This window comes from Zonotrichia leucophrys, chromosome 1 (genome assembly GCF_028769735.1).
Source record: "Zonotrichia leucophrys gambelii isolate GWCS_2022_RI chromosome 1, RI_Zleu_2.0, whole genome shotgun sequence".
Classification (NCBI taxonomy): domain Eukaryota; kingdom Metazoa; phylum Chordata; class Aves; order Passeriformes; family Passerellidae; genus Zonotrichia; species Zonotrichia leucophrys.
Window position 1 is genome coordinate 77,533,808 of NC_088169.1, and position 22,425 is coordinate 77,556,232.

The window sequence follows — 22,425 nt, forward strand, 5'->3', positions numbered from 1 at the left end:
ATGACTTCTACAACATGACACTGTAGTGTTGCCAAATGAAGTTTAATGTGTAATATTTGGCCAAGTCATCCCAACTAGGAATTCCAGGTTCCTTTTATTGACAGATACCCTGAGGATGATTTAGATGTTGGTTGAACTGAATTCACTTCTGCTATTTCTTTTTATTCATTATAAACAGAGACTCAGGGATGAGGCTCAAAGCCAAATGCCTTAGGCATGCAGTGAAGTGTATGGAAGAAGAACAACTTCTTTTTCAAGGCTTTCTTTTAAAAAATTAGTATCTTGGACTGGCTGTTGCAAAAATGACAAGTTTTTATAAGGAAAGTTAACAATAAATAAATAAATCATGCTCTCTAATTCATGCATGCATTTCTAACCTTCAACCACTGTATTTGAAATATGCAAACTAATTTTTTGTGAAAGGTGTATTTTTATACCATGTAAAATGTATATGTTATCAGCTAAATAGACACTACTGCATATTAATCTGGTAATTTTATTTTTAAGATAGGTACAGTTGCATTTATTTTAATGTGCAAATTCCAGATTTTCTTGTAGCTGAACATTCATTTGTCTGGAAGACTGAATTTATGTGGGCACTAATTTGTTATGGATAATGAATGCACTATGCAAGAAAAACACACATTTCTTCTATATAAGCCAAATTCTTTTTAAATTTAGCAGCATGACTGATTACTTATGTATGACAATTACCATGTTTTAAAATAGGGTAATTTTATAGTTACTTATACAGAGGTCTTAAGAATTATAATTATTTAATTTGTGTTTATCAGGAAAATCTATACAGACAAAAAGAATATATGCTGGTAGATTTCATACAAGAACAAAAATATTGAAGACAAACATTTGGGTTTAAAATGAAGCAATTCTTCATCCCCAGCTGAATTATTACTCTTTTGCTCTGTTGAAAAACAAGCTTATTGTACAAATTATGATCTACATATGGGAGTTTTAATAATGCTGATGACTTGGTATAAACTCAGTAGGATAATCGTATATGCTCATTTTTCTTTTACAAAAGAAAAAATAAAAATAAGCAATAAAAAATATTCAAATATCTCTTCCTCTTCTATTGTTTAAATATATATTTGATATGAAAAAGAAAGGCAGAAGTGGCAGTTCAAGTTTTAGTTCCTAACAATAAAATATAATTCTCACACAATCCCCTTCTAATATATATATATATATATGAAATTTTAAGAAATTACCCTATTTGCTTGTCCTATTCCTATTTATCTTTTGTGCTCTGGTTCCCTGATCATTCTAGTGAGTTAAAAGTTTGCAATATGCGGCTATGACTTCTATTTGTTTATTAGTTTGGTAGATTATTTGACTAGCACCACTGTGTATAGTTTTTCAGTTTATTTTCACAATTTATAGTGAGTCACTTGCTTTTCAGTTAACATGATGTTCCCAGTCATTCTGTGAGCTTTCTTGCATTTGTCTACAGATAATGAATGTTCATTTATCGACTGATATTGCTTTAATTAGATCCTTTCTGAGGGTTTTCTGCCACCCTTCCTTTCTTACTCCACTCTCAGATCCTAAAATGGATTTTAGCTATGAAGGGAAAATTCCAATTACAGTGGTAATTTCTGACTGTTGAATGAGCTCTCATGGAGGGCAAGAAGGCTCAACTACAAGAAGAGTTAAGCTGTTTGAAAATAGGGATGCCTGAGACAGAGGGCTGCTTTGCAAGGGAGTGAAGCATTTCTGAGTGCTGAGATAAGGAACAGCCTCAGCATTATCCTGTAGCCATCCTGGGATGAGACCACTCAGGAGCCATGTTTCACAGCAAATGTGGACTGGAGGATGGACCCAAGGGTGGCCTGGAGTGCCCCATACCACCGTTGTTGGCACTGCTGCTGGTGCAAAGGTATATAAGGATTCTGCTTGTGATGCCTCTCTGCAGACTCCACGTAGAGTTGCATACTACAGTAGGACTCAGCACATTGAATTGTTTATTACTTTTTAAATATATATATTTGAGCACAAATGTGTTTAATCTGCTTCAAGGCATGCCATGAAAATTCCCCAAGAGCCAGCAAACTGATTAGTCACTCTAGAGTTTTAAAAAGTTTAGCTTGCTCATTTATTGTGCTTGTTTTTTTGGATTGTTTGGTTGGTTGGTTGGGTTTGGGTTTGGTTGGGGTTTTTTTTGTAATATATTTTCTACAGAAACACAAGAAGGAATATTCTGTACCTTCTATTTCTATGCTATCTCATATTGTCTAGCTTTTCTTAATCCATATTGCTACTCAGTTCAAATTAACTTTGAAGTAATTTTTACTTTTTTACTGAAAGCTAATGTACTCACTCCAAATTCCCTGTAGTAACAGACATTTTGTCTTTGAAAAGAATACACATCTAGAATTTTTATAGGATTCTACTTCTCAGACAGACTGTATGCTGTTCTTCAACTTTGTAGAAATGTCATGGACATATACAACCCTTGGCACTACTGAAAGCTTTGCTATTAACTACAGTGGAATTTGAACTAGGTTTTCAGTTGGTGGTTTTACTGACTTTCTACTTTCAAGGTCTTTTATAGGAATTCAGATTTTCAGCTAAATTGCCTGTTGTTCCACCTTTCCTCCTATTATAACAATTTAGATCAAAGATTCTGTTTCTACAAATAATGATATAATTAGCCTGTAAAATATTTAAGATTCTTCATAAGTATTTTTATTAGATGGGTCATTGAAATGGAAGAGTTAAATCAGTTGATTTATCAACTGAAAGAGAAACAGAGAAATTTGAAGATTGGTTTGCAGCTGCACTATAATGGGAAAAGCATACTGCTACTTTACTATATTATTTGCAGTCTCTTGAGTTTCTTCTCAGCAGTAGCTATATGTTTCCTGCAAGCAGTATTGCTCATGGGACATAGCAAACAGATTTTCATACAACTGCATATGCTGGCTGGGACTTGAACACAACTGGTAATGTTTCTGAGTCCCTAAATTAGAGAGTAGCTTTTGTACTTCCATAGTTTCTGTATAGAAATTCTCGTCCTCATCAAATGGAGTTCCTTTCCCATCTCCTTTCAAAGTTATGTAATTTTCATTACTGAATGATTTACAGAGTAAAGGATATTTTTAATGAACCAAAATCCAATTCATTTTTTTATTACTTGTTGCATTTATCTTAATAAATACTATTAATTAGTTTTCATCACGTTTTTGAAATAAATAATTCCTGCATCTAGTAAAAATGGCAATGTTCAGTGAGGGGCAAACTGAACCCAATAAACAGCACTGTTTCTCTACCCCACATATCCACTTTCCAATTGTGAACTCAGGAAGGCAATGAGGCAAATATATTTTTACTAATCTATGGATATCTCCTATCCCTCCATAGGAGAGAGCTCTGCTTGAAAATTTGCATAACAAAAATAGTTAAATAAGATCTACAGATCAGTATATCTTGGAAACTGAACACATCTCTTTAAGTACACATTAATTTCAAAAAAAGTGACATATTAAAAGAAAAGGAGATCAGTAATTGATTTTGTAAATGAATTGGTATAGAAATACATACGAATTCTCGATGGGGGGGACCAGTATGGATACATCAAAGTACTGCAGATACAACAGAAATGCTCAGAGGGTAGCACTGCAGATACAACAGAAATGGTCAGAGGGTAGCCCTGAATGTGAGCTCGCAGACCGTTTGCAGAAGTTTGCATAGCCAGTGTCACCTTTGCTGAAACTCCAGAATAACTACCAGCAAAAACTGAAGATCTACCTAAAGAAGAAAGAGCTTTATCCACCACATTTATATCTCTAGCAAATCCTCCAGTATAGGATATTATCTCTGTAGGGAAGTAGGTAAGGGAATTTGGATGAAAATAATGTATTTTTCTATGCTTCAGAGTCCAGCCAATCATGTGACTGAAGATTCATCCAGTCTGCCGACAGAAACTGCAATACTCTACTGTCTTTCTTTTCCTAAATTTTAAAATAAAAAAAAAAAAAAGTTCTTTCTGTTTGAAAAAATAAAACAAGTATTTACCTCACATTTACTATGGAAAGTTAAACAAAGATTTCTCTGAAGTGAGTTTTGCTAGGGAATAGCTGCCACTTGCCAGTGCCTTTCTGTTTCCCTTCTACCTGTTCTTAGGATGTCTTGACACGTTAGTGTTTCTGAAAACAAAGGATTTCAGTTTAAACTAACTAATTTGGATTGAAGGATTTTCAAGATCAAATTTTGGAAGTGGAATTTTGCTGCATAAAACATCTGAAACACTAACTTGGATTACTGTTACAAAATTTAGATGTTATGTTTTACTTAGTAGAAATAGTCATTTGCCTAAATTTGTTTTTATACTGCCTAGTCCTCATAAACAATTAAGGTAAAAATTCTGTAAAAGATTCTTTGCACTTTAAATAAGTTAACATATAGCTTTTATTTGCTTACTGTATGAAATGTTATGCTGATGTTTATTTTCATTTTCCATTCAGGGAAGACTTTTCTTGAAGGAGAGGCTTTCAAAGTCTGGCAAAAATGGGAATAGAATATCAAAAGCCTTGTTTTACAATATTCAGGAGCACCACTCACTTTATTGCATGCAATCACAGAAGCTCTTCCCTGAAATCCACACATATTCAGCCTATCACTTAACATTTCCATCCAGGCTATTCATCAATAGACGTTTTTCCTTCCATATTTTATTGTTTTATAAATAAATTAGTTCTTTCTTTCACTAGTAATGTTGAGATTTTCTGGTCAAGGCATTTTTTTCATCCACATAGATGTGAGTTCTTTATTACATAGTTATGGCAGACGATTTTTAGTAATAACTAATTTACTTGGTTTTTTTCTTAAAATTTTACTTGCCATTTACAGATAAACAAATCTCTAAATGTAGCATCTGAACTGGGATTATATTTAAATGAATATTCAATTACAATACACTTGAGGTAATAGGATTAAAATTAAATTTTAATTTTTATGTATCAAGAACCTAAACCCAAGAATACCTAATGATATTTTAAGAAAGCTGTGTCCCTCTTTCATTTTTAGATTTAATTGAAAAGAACTTGGAGTAAAACAAAAGAAGCACTAAAGAAGCTACATTTTCCCTCTTTTGTTCTACAATAAGTGATGAACTACAACTTTCATTTAAAATATTGCAATATGACTTTCAACTTTAAATCACAAAGACTACATACTATGTTTTTTAACATAAAAGAGACAGTTTAAGCTTTTAAAGTTCCTTTAAAAAAAGCCAATAAAAATAGTGCAGTCACTTATTCACAAGATCTATTGATTCGTGTCTCGTATACAACCACTCTTCTCCCTTTCTGGCTAGAAATAAAACTCAGAGAATCACCCTATAAATATTTTCTCTTCTGAGATATTTGCATTAGGATGATATACATTTTTCTTCTGAACATACCACCTTTTCATTCTTGCCTCCAGAAGGAACACAGTGAGCAGCCCACACGTCTATCCATTTTGGAATCTCAAACCACGAGAAAACACTCCAACCACATGCAATGGGCAAGCAAGAGATAAAGCCATGAAATAATGGGGAAAGTTGTGCAACAACAACAATAGAAAATTATTATTTAATAAGAACTGTGTCTCATAAGAGACAAGGGATGAAACCAGAAGGTGTAATAGGAAAATAAAGGATAATAAACTTGGGAGTGATATATAAAACTGTCTTCCTTTTGCCAAATCACTGATAGAAGCTTAATTTTTATCAATTTTTTAAGGAGTTCTTCAGTATGTTCCCTGCCTTGAAAGCTGCTGCTTTGATGGTCATCACGTTTCCAGTTTGGTTTCCTGGGAAAGCAGAGGTATGCGTGAGAACCTGGTGTCAACCAGCGTACATGGAACAGTCTCATTGGGCTATTTCATTTTGGAGCATGAACTGGGACAGTTCAGACTCACTTTAAAGCAAGTAAACAGGGATGTCTTTTGCATCAGTTAAAAGTTGCTTCTTTTTTTCTCTCTTATTCTAATAAATAATGCAATATTTACACAAAACTGTAGCTATGGAAACATCACCAAAAAGTGCAGCCAGAGAATTTTCCTACGGAAATAAATTATACCAATTGTTCTTGCCTTAACTTTTACCTTGCTCTGATGTTTCTGATTTCAGGAATTTTAAGAGTAGTTGCATAATACCCTCTTTCAAGAAAAAAAATCCATCCCTTTGGATGCAAATGTCTAAAGATCAAATTCTGCTTTTGGTACATCAGCAAGAGTCTGATTCATGCTCCTGTAAATTAAAGTTGGTCTCAGCTCAAAAAAAATAGTACCAATGCAATCATGATTCTAAATATTGTCTTATGAAGACAAAGGCTGCCTTATTTCCCACTTTTCCAAGAACCATCATATCTAGGATACTGCATGCAGTTTTGGGCCAGTCTGTAGAAGAAAGACAGTGACCAACTGAAGAGAATACAAGGAGGTCACAGAGATGGTGGGGCTGAAGAAATTGCTTTTTGACAAGTGTCTGAAGGAGCTGGGCTTGTTTAATTTGGAACAGAGTTGGCCTTGGAGGGATCTACCAGCAGACCCCAGTGCTATGGGGAAGTCATTGAGGAAACATAGCCGGACTCTGCAAAACAACGCAAGCTGGAAAGATGAGAAACAAGAAGTATAAATTTAAATAAGAGAGGTTCATCTGAATATAAGGAGAAGTTTTCCACCATAAGGAGAGATTGCTCACTTCCCATCCTTGGATGATTTCAAGACCCAACTGAATGAAGACCTAAGCATCTTGGTCTGACCCAACTGGATGAAGACCTCAACAGTCTGGCCTGACTTCTTTGGAGCTGACCTGCCATGAGCAGAAGATTGGACTGGAGACTGTCCAAGGCCCTTTTTCTACTTAAACAATATGATTGTATGAAACTGCATTTTATACAGAGCTATTTCAGTTTACCAGATTTGGTAGTTACCTAGTTTATTTCATGGGAGAAAATCCAGGCAGACATCAGTTACAAGAAGCTATTTTAAAGTTGCACAACCAATAAATATGAAGTCTATACTCTCCCTGTGGAATCCGATTGAAAGACATGAAAACCAAGGTAAAAGCCAATTATGTGAGTCTGCCAAACACATTAACATTAACTAATGAGACTGCTGACTTCTAAAATTGTTTGTGTCAGGTGGCAATGACAAACTTGATAAGACAGAATGTCATTAAATAGTTTGTAGCTCATTTCTATCAGTATCAAATATTAGATTAAGATAATAATAATGTTCATATGAATTTGAAAGAATAAATTAGAAATTCTGTTTAGAAACCCCACTGCATGTGTGAGGAAAAGGATAAAAATGGCTTTCATTCTGAGGACTTTAAACAGGAAAAGTACTCCTGCTACAATAAACAAATAACAACAATTAGTATAATGACAATATATAATACTGAGATTTGGTTTTTCTCATCCTGTCAAAGCAGAAGTAACTATTTTTCCTCACAAAACTGCTGCTAAAGGAGTTGTGCTGCATATTAAGGATGTTTAATGCTTATTGTCAGAGTCTCAGTTATAGAATTTTTGTGTGAGGCTGTGGATTTTCTACTACTTTTAAAAGCATTCCAAATTATGGAAATATATCTCATTTGCTAAGAGTTGTTCTCTACATCTCTCTGCAACACTTGAGCTATGAATTTGAATTCAGGTTTGAACACTGAGACAAGTTCAAGAGCTGATGACAGCCCCTTTCTCCCTCTCTCCTTGTAAGGCAGCATGGTATAAGCATTTTTATGGCACTTTATTTGGGGTCTTTGCAAGTCTAAGAAGATAAAACAACATTTATAAACATATGCTTTGCAAATACTTGTAAAAACTTGAAATGTAAATGAGTGTAATACAAATGAGAAACATGAATGGCATATGAAGTTGTTCTGAAACATGGTGCCTGTATAAACTGCATAATGAAAATTTTACACAAGACTTTGGCTCTGTCAATGAATACCATTACCAATTTCAAATCATCAATATTCTGAGTTTTCTGTACTGAAAAAAAAAAAAAGAAAATTATGGAAATCTTCCAAAAATTACCACTAGCTCATTGCTACATCTGTCTATCACCCAAATATATTAATTCCACCTGAAATGGTGATAATTATGTTATACCTGGAAAGGCATGGTCAATGAGCTCTCTTCAAGATTCATTGCTTCTGACTTTGAACATTTTGAGCATTCTCTACTCACAAAATGTGTGTGGCTAAAATATAAGACTTTCTCCTCCTCATTTCTTAGGAAAGGATGTGTGTCTGTGTAGTATCTGTATCCATTCCCAATGTGAATGAGAGGCTGCCTTGTAGCTAACTTCAGCCTGGCTGGTAGGAGACAGCAGAGCAATGGGCACAGTCTCAGACAGCCAGGTTTGAGACTGGACTCACATATTCACTATGTGGAAAGTATACATATTTTGGTCTTGATGGAAATTTTAGAGCTGTTTTTAACAAACATTGAAGGCCGCTTGGACTTTATTGGCTTTACAGGCTTGACTCATTTCTGCCTTCATGAAAAATATGGTGCCTCCCCAGATCCGACCAAAAGTGGGGGTGAGGCCCTAGCACGCTTAATTTTGTATTTTGTATTTTTGTATTAATTCGCCCTTCAGCAGTGGGAGGTGGCACCCTCAGTGGAGTGGCTCTGTGTGTAGTTCACTCCTGTTCTCACCAGGATTTCTGATGCTGCATCAGCACAAGAATTCACCTGCTTGAAAAATTTAGGCATGCTTTGTAGCTTACTGTGATTGCAAAGCCAATCTGATAGCAAGATGCCTTGGAAAGTAGAAGTCTTACTGCCTTGAAATTTCCCTTAAATCTAGTATATCGATATAGCCCTAAAACAGAATGGAATGAAACAAACCAAAAACAGAATGTTTTCCACTGCATCAACCAATTAAGCATTGAATATGTGATCAGTAGATAAGCCACAGGGAAGGGAGGGTAACAAGACAAGAACTGAACCACATCATTTGCAGTGATTTGTCATTGATAAGGCTTCACTGTAATGCCAGACTGAGCCTAAGTAACTATCTTTTTTCTTCTTTGGATCACATTGGGATGCATAAAATGTTTCTTGTATGGAGACAGATTTATAGGAGATCTGAAACCTGCATACAGGCAATTTGCTAGACTAGTATTCCTATTTTCCCTATTGTGCATCAACAGAAGGCAGTGAACCACTATTATATGTTGAATTTTAGATTCTCATTAGCCTGGAGTAAGCTGTAAACATATATATCACTATTTAATCCATCAAATTATGTGCTCAGTATTAATGAAAACTGTACTAATAGCTGAATAATTCAGAACTATAGTCTAATAGGACTTCAGACATTACTCGGAAGACTTAAAAAAATATATTAACATAAAGTCTTAATTTTGAAGTGCTTTAACCTTTGTAAACTTACAGAAAAGCAAAATATAATATTTCATTACAAAATTAAAATAAAGCAAACTGTCAGAACATAAAGTTGAAAATAAAGCAAATGGGTTCAAGGTCAAAAGCCTTGAATATTCTAATTATTTCTATTCTAGTTATTTCTATTTCTAAGCAGGAAAGGGAACAATCACTACTCATTTCAGGCCATAAAAACATTAATTTCCTCAGAAACCAGGCATGCTTGTTTCCAACAAGATATCAGTCATATAAGCCCCAAACCTCTTAAATCCTATTTTTAAATTAGTGTGTTTCTATTAACACTGCTACCTATGGTTCTCCTGTCTATATTGCTCTTCCCACCTTGAAAAGAAAGTTGTTACTCATGTGAGATGATTCAGCTGCTAGCAAAGCAGGTGCTAAAACGCTATACTTTGCATCCAGCTGGCAAAACATTTTCTGTAAGATTGAAATTCGAGCCCTTAATATATGAAACCAAAGGAAACCTTTTCTGATGAGAATAATTATGTCTGAAATAGATGTGATGGCATTTTCTACCTCCAGTACTTGTAATTCTATAATTAAGGGAAAGCTATTTGGGTGACCTATATGCCCAATGCAGGCTTGAATGGCCCTAAGTTAGAGAACCAATAGCTAACCATAGAGAACCAATGGAAAGCCTAACTAAGTCACTGGAGTATAGTTAGTAAACTTCAGTATTACTCTTAACATGATCTTTGCATTTGTATGGAAAAAGTATGATTTCTACAGGAACTGAAATGTAATTAAAAAACCCCAACCCAAAGTACTAGATGTAATCTCAAAAATCTTTTTTGAGCACACTAAATTAGAAATCAGTGGGAATAAATAGATCCCTTTAGTTCTTCAAAGTTAAGTAGGTAACATGCAAGTTATCTCAAAAGCAGGATTCCCAGGCAGAATCTCTTTTAAAAATAATTTTTCTCCAATTTGATTGGTGAAACAATACATGTTTAAGGAGTCAAAATTTCGTTAATTAATATTTAAACACAAGCTCCTTTTTTCATGGTAAAATTCACATAGTGTATGCAATTTAAAGCTTATCGGTTCTCAAAAAATTATGTGAAAGATAGAAATTCAAACAATCAGGACACAATTTAGAATCGTTAATTTTATGCTCAAAGAAATCATATTAAAATCATTAAATGATCAAGAGCCTGAACACCATGATATTCACTGGTAGCAAGGCTTTTTCCTTAGCACCTTGGAAGATTGTGCAGCACAAAAGTAATCACAAAAAGAAAAAATCTCACTAAAAATGCTACATTTATCCCTTTTAGAGCCACAACCGTTTCTTTTTTAGTAAGGAGAGAGTTCCTGTGGGTAGCTTTACCTGGCTATATGTCAAGAAAACAACCTTGTTTGATAGGGAGAACTGTCCCCATGGAACATGAACTGGCAGAAGGCCAGAATCAGTAAGGAAAATTCAAAATCAGTTGCAGCAGAGAAGCAACCCAAAGTATCAATTTTCAAAATAATTGAGTCATTATTTAACACATGGAGTACTCAATAATACAATTTTTTTTTCCCCTGAATAAATTATAATAACCATTAGAAGTGAATTCAGTAAACACTCTTTTTCACCCATAGTTTTGAGTGAGTAGAATTTCTGGCAGGTACTCAAACAGGTCACCATGAGTAGGATAATGTGGCAATCTGTTATCATTAGCTCTGTTGGAAAGGTTCTGAACACACTAGAGAGAATTAAATGACCTGGAAAACTCAGTCTATGGAAAAGTCTATTGTACTCATCTCCTTTATTTCCACCTCTATGCATCACTGGAACAGTGGAACAGCAAGATTTGCAGTGGTGACAAAGATAAAGGTCATTTTTCAGTTTCTCTTTCATCCAGCATGAACCATTTAGGGACTGTTAAATTCTACACATTCAGAAAATGACTATTTTCTGTCAGGTCCTTCTGCTCTCTTGGTGCGTTAGTCTATTGAAATCTTCACATTTGGAAGACATTGCAGATTTGTGTTTTAAAAATCACTGCTACTTTTGTTCCGGACCATCATTGTTACAAGTGTCAGAATTTCAGATCATGCAAAATAACAATGTACAACCCCTCTACATAGCCCGTTTTAGCAACTGTTTTTCCTAACCAGTGTAATTTTTTCCAGCAAAACTTGAAAGAAAGAGCAGTTCTTAACAGCTCTATTAAATCAAATCACCATGCCAAGATCCAAATGGTCAAGATAAATACTATAAAGAGAATGACAGCTGATTCAAAAACATGCACCAGAGACGTTTCTATTGTTCATATTAACTTTGTTGCTGTTTTCCATTTATTTGAGTGGTTAACTTTAAATAAAGAATGCAACTTTGATGTGCATCAGCTCTACTGATTTAACAGTTTTGTATGCAAACCTTATTCCTGGGAAATCCAACTAAAGGTATATCCACATAAATGAAAGAAAATAAACAGGGAATCAGCAGAATCTTAGGCAAAATAAAAGAAATCTTTTGCATTTTGGGAAAGGGGAGATGAACATATGCCTTGACCTCAAAGTTGAGAAAAAAATTCAAGGGACTGTAGGCAGGGAAGCTCAGGGTTTTCCCTAAATCTGCTTTGTTTCACACTGTATACTTACCGAGAGGCTGAGGACATGGACTACCAAATATATGATTTTAACGGCATATTCTTCACTGGTAAATAAGCAACTCCTGCTTAGACATAAAACTATACCAAGTCTTTCCTCTTTATAGAAACATAACAAATTCACTAGAAATTTATCTTATTTTTTCAGTAGGAATTTCTGTACTTGAACATTTTATCATTTATGACAAATGATTATGACATGGATTTAAGAAACAGACACAAGACTCACTTCTATTCTGTTGTAACAGAGGATGAATTTAACATCTCACACAAAGGCTGACAGGTAAGAAGTTGGTTCTGTCACTTGATATTATAGATTAACATAGAAAGAATATCTACATAAATGATCCTGAAATATTTGTCAAAACTTGACTACTATAAACTTCCAGTCTAAAGACTAACAGAATTCTGGAATAGTATACACAATTATTTGGGCTATAAGAAATTGTTTTGAGAAACAAAAATCTGTGGGAAATTATGTCTTTCATGAATCATAAACAATTATGTCTTTAACTTTTCTGTTCTTTAACAAGAAAGATAAGAGAATGATTTTTCATTTATCTCTTGGGAAAAAAAAACCCTCTTCCCTTTTCTCTTCCCATATCACTTTTTGATCAAAACTATTAAAGACATCTCTTAGATTACAGAAAGCCTGCTTTGCGTGCATTCAGAACCAAAATATTTTTATATAACAAATATCTTTCAATAAATCTTCTACTCTTGTAACACTAGTAGGAAAAAAAAAAAAATAATTAAAAACCAAGCAAGTTAAAATTCCCTTGCCAATCTTTCCTATGCTTTTAGTGCAATACATTTCCAAGGGCAGGAAAAAGATTTAAACTGTGTTATTTTTAAAATGACACTGTGAATCTACTCATATCAAGTTCATCAGTTCTAATTCAGTTACGTCTTTTGGAGGTCACTGTCTCTCTCATTCATTACAAAGGCTTTCTGATTCTTTGGTATGATTCTCAATTAGTTGGGTAGGCAGGTAAAACATCTGATATCCAACAGTGAACTATGAGCTTCCAAATATGTTTGCACAGCCACACATTACACTTTAGCAAGCTCTTTACCTTAACCCATTAATAAACCATAGTTTGAGGTTAAGAATAAAGACTCAACTCAAAAATTAATTAGAGGTGTTATGAACTACATGGTCATGAGTCATTCAGCTATGAAATGATAAAGCACAGCAGTTAACAGATAACCGCAGACATTTACTCCATCTTATTTCAATCTGTGGCTGTACTCATGATAAATTGAAATTGAATAACCATTGTTCATCTGTGTAGTGAATATCAGATTCAAATTACTCAAATCTGCTGCTGCTGCATCACAATGGTTTGTATCACAACAGGCTCTTGAGCAAAGCACTTTTTCATTCACCTGCTTCATTAATACAAATTTGTGTTTATTCAGTACTCTAGCGAGTACTCTATTATACAAACCACTTAATATAAGCTGGAGAAACCGTAACTCCTAAAAGGGGCATTATCCGTGACCTTCGAGAGGTTTACCTTTGTGGAACTCACTTGTCATATCAGCAAATTCACATATTCTAGACCTAGATCAAGCCCCACTGAAATACTTGAGAGATTAGACATGCAATATAGACTTTGTGACTCATCCACAGAGATTTCTAGAATCAATTATATGGAACTAAACATGACATAAAAATTAGACTTCAAAATTAATTCAGCGCATTCAGGTAAAGAGTATACTGCAGTGACGATTTTAAACACTTTCAAGGAGTGGTAAACACTTTTAAAACAGAACCTTTTGCAAACCAATGGTGAAAAATAAAGCAATATCATCCATAAAACTAGATTGGGTTTTTAATCTCTGTTCCATTTGTGACCTTATTCAGTTTAAATTGCTCACGAGAGCATCTGTGTTTGAATTGAACTTTATAAACCAATAAAGGCAAAAATTAAAAACAATAAAGATATCCCAAAAGCAGTTTTGTCTAAATATCCAGTACCTCAACTTTCCAATTGGCTGTGCAGAAGTTGTTCTTCAAAACAGAACTGATCTCCACAGATTAGTTCCTGTATGAGTGAAAGCTGACGATGCTCAGGTGCTGTGCTGGATCCAACAGTATTAGGACTCCCTTTTCATAATCTGTGGGGGGAAAAAAAATGTTACACGTGTGTAGAGCTGTTGTTAAAGTGTTAGATGTGTCAAACTTTCTTCTATGTATGCATATGTTCATTTGGCTCTTTATGTTTCATTACTTGCATATTGCGTGACATGACAAGTGCTGGTTGGCTGTATGAGTTTAATCCGAGCTGTCTTGCTTCAGAGTGGATAAGAATGTAAAAGTCTTTGTTTTATGCCGTTTGGTGGGAAAAAAACTCCTTATTCTTGCAACAAGAACAAAAAATCATTAAGGGAATTAAGAGAAATTAAGAATTCCTTTTTATTTACTACCCCTTAAGAAAAGACAGTGCTGGGAAGAATGCAAAATGTACAAGTTCACCTTATTAGCCTCCTATGTTCAGGTAGACTCATCTATAATGGAAGGAATGTAAAACAATTTCTGTTGTTTGAATTTAAAACAGCTCATGAGCATTCTTGTAAAGATGTTTTCTCATAGGAATTTTTTAGAGTGACCTTTTTCAGGTGGCATGCAATTATGACTTTGTTGATTATTTCATTTTCAAGGTACTCATTTGAAATTACGCTAGAGGCATGTGTCTCCATTTAGCTTATTATCTTAAAAAAATAGAGCATGACTTTCTTAAAATAATTATTGTTTGAACTATTCAATCATTAAGTTAAATTGACAACAGAGAAATCACAACACTTAATAAATTTGAAAAATTGTTAGCAACTTCCATTAAGAAAGCAAAAAAAACCCTTACCTCTCCCCCTCAAAAATCAACTAAGCAAAAAACCTGCAAAAATAAAAAAAAAAACCACCCCAGACCCAAACAAAAAAAACCCCTAAAACTCAAACAAAAAACCACTGTCGTGGTGTTCATGGGCATTTAGATTAATTTTCACATAAAGGCTAAAACCCAGCCTTCTTCTTCTGTAAAAAACTGTTTATTAACCAAACAATTAACACAATTGTATCATGTTAAAGCTTTTCCTTTTTTCATTTTCTTGTATTCAATCTGATCAAGTTTTTAAATGCTTCTTCCCTTGACTTTTTCATTATTTCATCCTGTCAAAAGGAATCACGGGGAATGTCTTTATGTTCTGGTTAACTGTCTACTTCACCTGTTGTCCTGGGAAACCAGCAGCATCTATTAAATAGTTTTTTCCCTCCTCAAAACAAAGCAACCAAACAAATAGCCAACTAAGGGTTCTGGTTATACCTCTTTATGTGACTGGCAGGAAATGTATTAGATGTCTAAATTTCTTCTACCAAAACACTGTGGTAGAACTGACTATCAGTTTCATAGCTAATTCACATAAGAATTATGAACAATCTTCCCTCATTCTATTACCTAGACCTTGCCTTTGGAAAGGCACTGAATTCAGGGACTGGAGAATAGATTTGACTTACACTGCATATTTTGAAACAAACAAGCAAAGAAACTGTATAAGGGAGAAAATCTGCTGCCGTTCCTATTAATATTTTTAAAGGCCAGCCTAGAGGATAAGAATTTACTTTGGTGATATTACAACTCTGCCTTGTACTGCTTGAATGATTCAAAGCTGCATCTGCAGTCCAGAAACCATTTAGATCTATGAAGCAAAGGAAGGCAATCTGCTCATCCTTCTTTTAGAGTTTGTTCACCTTGCAGAAAACAGTGAAATTTTATAAAGGTTATGAAGACAAAGATTAATCCCCATCAATTTCCATCTCTGACAGAAGCACTTCTGCACAACCATGCTTTATTTCATTTGACTACACCATGAGCTTCTCCAATCAGCACCTGGATATTGACTATCTCAGCCCTGAAGCATTTAGCTAAAAGTTAGAAAAAGCCCTAGATACTTCTCTGAGTGGAATGGATCCTGTAGCCCAGTGAATAAGATGTTGCTACAGCTACCAGCATGCCATGATATTTGCACAAATTTTCAAGGCTATAAGACAGCCTTGTTTACTTTGTCTAAACTTCTCTTACCTAGCTAAACTTTGGTATGAGCTCTATGCTAGAGCTGTAACAGCAATTTTTGAAATTTAAAAGAAACTAGGTCTTATTTAATTTTGCTTTTGCTTATCTTCCTATGGTAAAATTTTCATATATGTGGTAGTAACACATAGTTTTCTGTACAGAATCTGATATTTATGACTGTAACATAGCAACATAGCATAGAGGAATATGGTTGTGGTATGGAGAAACAGACCTTGAATGGTAGGACACAGGATGTAATGCAGAGAGGGTAATAAGAAATAGGCTGATTTAACATGAATTAACAGGAATAATGATTTTTAAACTACTAATGGTCACAGGTTTCATTTTAAAAAACTTCTTTTGTTATAAAAATAAATATAAATCTGTGTTACTTTCAGCTGTGAACTGAATGTTAAAAATATAATTTGGAAAGAAATGTTCCACAGTTACATGGAAGCATGATGCATTAAAAGGAAAAGAATCACAATTTATTCAAACATTTTATTAGATATAAACATCTGCAGACCACTGAATTCCACAGAAGGTGGGCTAGCCATTAGGTTTCAGCAACTGAAAGAAACAATAAATCACAGCTTTTACTTTTACAGCCCATTACACACAAAGGTCTAAAACCTTTCTATTTGCAAGCCTCAAGAGTACTCCAGCTGCAGAGTCTTTAACTTTCCAACTTTCTGTGACTAATAGATGTTATACTGTAGAATGAACAGGAAATTAGAGTGGAGAGAGGTGTAAAATCAGTATCCTTAGAAAGGCTGTGCAGGAGGGATGTGAAGAATAGCTCACTGTAGGGCTATGCTGTCTCGCAGTGATCCTCAGACAAGACAGATTACATTCTTGTTAATGACCATTTAAGAATCAGTGGATTTCTATATGTTAGAAAGGAGAAGCAGCTATAAAGCTGTTAAATATTGTGGAAGGGCAAGGTAGGAGAGGCAAATAGAGAGGCAATAGATTCAGCAAGAAATTTCGTTGAGACCTGCTGTAGTTGGAAAAAAAATAGCTTGAGAGTTGTATAGACCTTTCTCCTGCTTTTGACCTCACACAGGAAAGTTATGCCCTTTTAAAATTTCATTCTGTGTTGAAGGGTAAATCCTTTATTTTTCATTAAAATATCCTTTCAATTGACTTGCCCTTCAGAATTTATTAAACAAATCTACTATTTCTGATGTAGCACAGATCGGAAAAATAGTTACCTTCTTCTCACATGTCTATTCAATAATTCTACCTTTTTTTCTTGAAGTGGCCAAATCAGACCTTTCTCTCACTCAGTTTAGCCTTTTTCCTACTGTGCCAAATGGGCCCACAGCCCCTAGCTACTCTGAAAACGTGTCACGGCATCATCGACTGCATGGAAAAAAGCTTTTCTAAGAAATGCAATACCTCCCACATTGAACTAGGGGAAACTCCAGGCTCCCTCAGACAGATGAAGCAGCTTTCACTATCTGTGTCTGTATTACAGGAAAGAGGTTCCTGCTGTGCAACCAGACTACCTGGTGACTGCAAGGCAGACGGCACCATCCTCAGCAAACACAGTTTTGATAAGATCAAAGACTACTGCGTTCCTAAATGTCCTCTGGGAGGCCTTGTACTGTAGGGTACACTGAAGAATAAGCTTGCTATAAAAAAAACCCCAAGTATTTCTACTATGTATTTGAGTTTCAATCCTGCTTCTGGAATCTTAGTGCAATGTTTCCCATTTAGAGTATTTTTCTTCTGCTATTTTCTTCAATCTATTTCTGGTACTGTACAGTCTTGACAGGTGAAGATTACAGACCATGTAGATGTACCAGATATATCTTAATGGTAAGAAATTCTTCCTCAGAGTCCTTATCAAATACACTGTCCATTGCTGGTAATATAAAATAGAGTTTAAGCACATAAAACTACTCCACGAGTTGGCTATTTCTCCCATCTCACATTATCCTTGAATGTCTGCTTTGAATCAACCCATAGAGAAATCAAATGTAACACAGGACAGGGTTTCTACTGGTTTAGTTGGAAGCGTGAAAGCATTTCTGTCCTTGTGTGATGGGCAACAATCTGGCCAGCCCCAAGGGAAGCTGTGTCTAGTTCTGAACTTAAATTTAGAATAAAAATATTCCACTTAGAAAACAAACTTCAAATCCTGAAGTGATGAGAAATTATTTACTCGCACAAGGGAATGATAGGTACCACACAGTCCTCAACCCTGTCTTTCGTGGATTTCTCCAGTGGAAAAATTTTCAGAAAGCCTGTGAATCTAGGAATTTATTTTAAATATATGCACATATCTCAGTAATTTCAAAACAATAATTTCATAATACATTTTTAATCTGGTAGACAGAAGTAGAGATCATTATTCAAGTTCTTAAAAATGTAGCAACAAGTCCATCTTTACATTTAAATGATATATTGATATTCACAAGTAATTTTGGACTGACTACTTCCATCTACAAACTTCATGAACAGTAAGATGGTATCCCAGAATAGTCCTTCTTGCCTCACTTGCATTACAATAACAATAATAATGGTGTCTGTAATATCTGTAACACACACAACTGGCGCTGTCTGCAGTGTAGCATGATTTTTCACAATAGAAGTTAAAGTCCATTTTTCAGAAAGAAAGCCATGGAAACATGAATTAGTAAATTAAAGGTCACCAAGAGCTGATGCCAATAAATATGAGGTTTTTAATTGTCATTTCCATTACACTATAGAGCTCAGTATTGGAAGAACTCAATTGCTTAGGTGCAGATTTTGAAAGAACAAAATTATATGGCAGAAGATAATTGTTAGCTGTACAGATGAAATTTTGAGGACACACACTCAGATCCTAAAGATCATTTACAAATATTGTAAGTGGCATAATATTTAACTTCTGTTTCCTGTTTCTCTAACATCAGGAGATGTAGAAAGTGAGCAACACAGTGCTGCATGATTTACTTGGGGATTTTACTCTGAGTCACAAGTAATACTAATATAACTTTGTCATGCAAGCAGCCAAAAAGTTTAGAAAGTGGAAAAGTATTAACACAGAAAATTCCTGCTGGTATGGAAACCATGAGCCTGGGAACTGGATCCTGGAACAAGAAACATACTGAAAAAGTGCAGCTGACCTCTTTAAAAGTACAGGCGAGGAGGCTGGAAAGTGGTGACCTCCTGTGATACCATCAGTAAGTGCAAACCTCAAGAAACTGCAACTTAGTCTCTGAAAAAGTGGAAGCAGTGCTGAAAAACAAAATTGGGCTCGACAAACAGAAACATCACAACTTTTTTGGTAGTCTGGATGAAAAATAGACATCAACAGCATCTACTAATTGCTCAAAATGATGTGTTCCACGCCCTTTTATATCTCTAGAATAGACAAAGAACTTAATTTTTTTCTAAAATAGAGCTTCCATCTCCCTGAAAACTTCCCATGCTGCACATGTTTTTAATTTTGTGAACAAGTTGAAATCTACATAAACTTTCTACAAGATCTTAGACTCTCATTGAGGATACCTGGCTAACTCCAGAGTCCATGATGTCAATCATTTTTGAAGTCAGACTCATTTAAGGTGTTGGTTGCTGCTTCGGGCCCACTTTCGGAGTGGTTTCATTTTGTCCTTAACAGCTCTGGGATGGCTGGATCTCTCTTAGTGACTGGTTTGTCCTATACTTCAACATGATTTGGCCAATTCTGAAACCTAATTCACTCAAAACTGGCAATTTACATCCATATAAGTAATATATCATCTTATATTGGTGAGAAGTTGCTTCACTAATGAAAAACTCACAGTAACCTATATTAATTATTGGAAATTTTTATATTGATTGTTGCTATATGATTGATTGCTGATGCTATTGACTGTTGCCATACTATTGCTTGTTAATTTATTACCCTGGCACTGCTATAGACTTTAATTTCACCTTTTTTTGTGAATTGTCTTGTCATAGTGCAGTCTTTTCCAAGGGATCTGTCATGCAACTAAGCTTCTTCCAGCACAGTAAAACATAGCTATATTGATGGGAGAAGGAAACTGAGAGAGAGTTCCTTGCCCAAACCTGTTTTCCAACTCCACTCCAACAGGATCTTCATGTTTATATACAGGGCTACCTTTCTACCACACATGATGTTTCTGTTGGCTCTGCTGCTGCATCATTGTTAGTAAAATAATATCCTTTAGAAACAAGCTCACTGGTGGTCAGTGCAAGTACTCAGCTCATGGTGAACTCCCCTGAGCTCAACTTCTGATACATCTGTTTGCTCAGACTCTTTTTAGTTGTGAAAAGATACTTATTTTCAAGTCTAACGAACAGGATGTTTTCTTTCAACTTTGTAGTCACAGATGATTTTTCTTGGATATTTATCACTTTCTAAGAGGAAAGACAGAATAATGACTAATTGTGTTTCTCTTCTTTTTGACTCATAATGCACACAATAATGTGGATCAGTGTGCAGTGAAGACTGACTCAAGTCTTGTTTTTCAGAAGACCTGGTGAATAGCCATAATCTAGCAAAGTGAGTCAGTTTCCCTCTGGTCTTGTTTGTAATGCTCCCAGTATGTGTAACGTAATAATGCTAACATAAATCTCTTATTATATAAAACAAGCAATCCTAAAAAGTTTTATAAACATTTTCAATCAACAGAACTTGTGAAGGCTATTATTTCCTATTTGCAGGTACGAAAATCAAGGAACAATATTGTTCAAGTCAGCATTAAAAAAGAAAAAAGAAAAAGCTTGACATCATCTAGGGTTTTAAGATATTGACTTTGAAGTGCTCTAATACTATCCTAATTGTTGAATCTGTCAAGTACCTGCACGTCTCATCACCTTTAAGTGCTGTTCTCTCTGTTGAACACCACTCAGAACAAAACTCCATGGTAGGTAACAAAAGAAAGACACCCAAACTTTGTGCAGCTGCTTGCAAATTTGGACCTTCTGAGTGATTTTCTCAAAGTCAAACAGTGAGCCTCTGTCTAAACAGTAAAAGAAATTAAGTCTCCTGCCTGTCACTTTACTTTGGAAACATGCTGCTCCTCATTCTCTCATTCTCCTTTAATTAGAAAAGAGTGGTCTATTAAAACAGCAAGGAAAATAACATTACTTAATAAGTCAATACAAGAGAATAGGTAATGCAGGAGTAAAGATCTGACAATACACAGTACCTGTAACTAAAAAACACTAAGGACAAAAGATGACTGAACTATTCTCTCAAGCAGACAAAGGTACTGAGAGGCAGCACCATGACAACTGGAGAGTGAGGAGGGCTCAGTGACTAAACAGTGGCCTCAGTGGCTTTGCCATGTCATTCAGAGCATTTTCTAACCAAGCCAGGGTGAAAGTAAGTTACACTGGAAAATGACACATGGATGCCACAATTCTGTGCAAATTAAGTATAGGTGGAGCAAATGAGATAAAGATCAGAGATACATTTGAGGGCTAGTCATACAAGAATTTAATGAAGAATATATTTCTTTGTTTACTAAGTGTATGATCAAGGGGCAGATACATACTTTGAATATTTTAAACATAGGAAAATTCCTTTCTAAATATATCAATTTAGTTAAAGCCAAGTTGAAATTGTGATAGACAAAGTGTGATTTGGAACAAATGCCAGATTTAGAACTACAAGGGAAGAATGCTAAAGGCATTAATTTTTACTGAAAACATTATTCCAACATGCATAAGTGTCCTCCTGCCAACATTGCTCTCATTGCTCCCATAATGTGAGTCCTGACTGGGCTAAAGACTGAAGGTCTCTCCATCATCTCAAGACTATTAAATGCCCACAATTGTCCTCTTGCTCTCTTTCTCACATTGCTCTGTGCCTCAAATCACAGTTAGTTTTCAGCTAGTGCAACACTGTCCCATAGAACCCACTAGATCTTTGTTCATCCTCATTCCCAGGGGCTCTGAATACCTTTCTTTTTGCCTTCCTTCTCTTCCTCCATTTCCCCTTCCCCTTGCTTCTCTACATCAACCTTTGGAATTCGTCTATGTTAGAGGTTAAAGTAAAATGGAGGGAAGGGGACATGGCTACATCTGGAAAAATTATAGATTCAGATGAAGGTGCCTGACTTAGCTAATCACATACCAACACCTTAATGTGTTTCCTGTGCTTTATTAATTTTCTTTTTCATTCTCTCAATGGTTTCCAAACAAATATTGCTCTTCCTCTTAGTGTTGGAACTCTTAAATATTCAGAGTTGCTTTGATATGTTATTGAAAAAGCCATGAGGTTATTGGTGCATGGAGAAATATTATCAAGCAAAGATCTCTCCAGCTCATCTTGTTACACAAGTCCTAGCAATATTTCTGATATTAATCTTCTAACAACATACAGCC

General features: G+C 35.0%; 1 protein-coding gene across 2 annotated transcripts in view; it reads right to left on the reverse strand.

Annotated features, from left to right (window-relative positions):
- Positions 1 to 22,425, reverse strand: part of CNTN5 (contactin 5) — a 607,907-nt gene that overhangs the window by 406,534 nt on the left and 178,948 nt on the right. For both annotated transcript variants that reach the window (XM_064718603.1, XM_064718594.1), the window contains exon 2: positions 14,007 to 14,146. The gene's annotated coding sequence lies outside the window, so the exon portion shown is untranslated. The remainder of the gene's footprint in view (positions 1 to 14,006; positions 14,147 to 22,425) is intronic.